Source organism: Ceratosolen solmsi, unplaced genomic scaffold (assembly GCF_000503995.2).
Source record: "Ceratosolen solmsi marchali unplaced genomic scaffold, CerSol_1.0 scaffold27, whole genome shotgun sequence".
NCBI lineage: Eukaryota > Metazoa > Arthropoda > Insecta > Hymenoptera > Agaonidae > Ceratosolen > Ceratosolen solmsi.
This window is the reverse complement of record NW_011948426.1, coordinates 4762271-4764556: the sequence shown is the minus strand read 5'-3', so window position 1 is coordinate 4764556 and position 2286 is coordinate 4762271. Positions and strand designations below refer to the sequence as shown.

The window sequence follows — 2286 nt, the reverse complement described above, 5'->3', positions numbered from 1 at the left end:
TCTCTCTCTCTCTCTCTCTCTTCCTCAATCTCAATATATCGGACTCTGCGACTCCGTGGGCAAAGAGAGAACTTTTAAGCGTTGCTTCGTCGCGCGATCTTCTTGGCTTCCGATCCACCGTGGCCGCGAAATGCCTCGCCGCCACTCGCCCATCAGCCCACTGCCTACGTAACTCAAAACATATGATAACAGTGCCTCCCCTCCCAACGCGCACTCAAACTTCCCGCTTTCAAATATCAGATGGTGCCGCTGATAAATAAATGATCGGTCTCGCGTAGCGCCAACGCGCTCACTTTGCCTACTGACGTTAGATAAGGCGACGACGACATCTCACTCCCCTCGTCCATCGGATCTAAAATCCACCATCCAATGTAAAATTTAATGTAAAATTCATTGTAAAATGGGATCGTAGGAGAGTCGAGAGGCAGCTGGTCCGCGTTAAAACGTCGGCGAAGAGGCAAAAAATTCGCCACTACCGGGATAAATCGATAGTAAGGCGCTCGGTGTCGTCTCGCATGCGGGTATCCGTCGGGCCCCGAGACTTTACGAGCATACAAGGCTCTCCTCGCTCTCCTCGCTCTCCTCTCTCTCTCTCTCTCTCTCTCTCTCTCTCTCTCGCAAACACGCTGCGGTCCGTTGCGACATAAAGGCCCGGCTCTTAAGCGCGAGTTGACCAATCCGCGGCTGCCCGTATCGGCGAGCGATCGTCCCGCGCTGACCACAAGTAGACGCGCCCGACGACCTCTCGCCGCCGACATTAACGCCGAGAACGCCAAAACACTTTGTCTCGCTTGGGCCCGCGTGGGACTCGCTGGTATCTCATGGCCGCGGTAAAAGAAAGCCGAGAACCTCTCCGATAGTGCCACGTAATCTTGGCGTCGCTCGCTTATCGCGATAACGACGCGCTGCCGTAATATCGAGGACTGGCTCGGCAACATTTCCGCAGCGAATCATGTTACCGTTCGCTCTCGCGCAACGCGGATAAATCATCGTCCGCGCGACGCCGACACGCCTCCAACCCCGCCCCCACACAAACCATTCCCCAACCATCCACCCGTAGCCGTCGCGGGCCCGCTTCTCATCAACCCTCGGTGTCCTCAAAGTGCATACGTTGCATACACCGGCCAATCGATATTTTAATATTGTCAGCGCGACCAGGGATAAAAGCCTTTGTCGTATGGAACTTAAGCGGCCGTCGTGGTCCCCCGCTCCCCCGCGCCATCGCACAACGGCTGTAGCCAGAAGGGTAGCCACAGCACTGCTACGGGGGATTCTTCCGTACAGTTTAAAAAAATCCGTCTCTCTCTCTCTCTCTCTCTCTCTCTCTCTCTCTCTCTCTGTGGTGTGTCTGTGTGCGTGTGTGTGTGTGTGTGTATTTCGTGGCGAGGTCGATTAGGTGAGCGGACGCGGCGTATGGGCAGGGACGCGGACGGGCGAACGGATTCTCTAGCCGCGCAATCGGCTCGGTCGTCGCAGCACGCCTTTGAGAGGAGCGGCAAAGCTGTCGAGAGCCAGGGCGAGACCGAGAATCGTCGAGGGGACCTCGAGTGAGTGCGCCGCGTGAAATCTGCCGTGAAAGGGTCGCCGGAGTGGGTATATCCGGGCGAGATGACCAGGGAACGCGAGCCTCCTAGACAATGGCGTCGGCCTTCCGAGCGATTTGATGGCTAATAGCGGCGAGCCGATGACGATTTCGCCTCGGCCAATTTCGGGAGAAAAACGCTCCGGTCACTGGCCAGGACAAAGGCTCGGCGCCGACTTCTTCTGCCTCGGGGAGCGCGTTCTCTGGGGGCGCCGAGCCCAAGTTGGGGGGGGGGGGGGGGGGGGGGGGTTAAGGGCCGTGTTCGCTTCGCAGCCGCTTTGTTTTAACGAAGCACAGTGTTATTGACTCCCATCTAAAGAATACAAGAGAGCCGGGAGTGCAATTTTTATTGGTCTGATTTTTCATCTTCGTCTACATCTCCTTCTTCTCCCTCTTGGTCCCTTCTGTCCAAGAACGCCGAAAATTTATGCAAACACGGGACGAACAATGGGAAAAGCGGTGCGCGCGTGCTGGAGAAAAAAAAACCGTGAGCGTGAATTAAAGAATTGATTTAAAGAGTAAGTAGCGGTCGAGAGTTGGGACACAAAAGAGAGGCTCGATGCTTTATTTCTGTATTGGCGTAGATTTCATAAAAATAGATCACGAGTTATGGTAAGACTATGGAAATGAGTTTACTCGAAAATGAGAGGCACGCGCTGGAGTCCGAGGACGAAAATAGATGGCTATCCGTTGGATAGGGGGGG

At 55.2% G+C, this 2286-nt stretch overlaps 1 protein-coding gene across 1 annotated transcript in view; it reads left to right on the top strand.

The window, feature by feature from the left end:
• Window positions 1–2286, top strand: part of Cph (BCL11 transcription factor chronophage) — a 40522-nt gene that overhangs the window by 31985 nt on the left and 6251 nt on the right. The gene's annotated exons all lie outside the window — the stretch shown is intronic.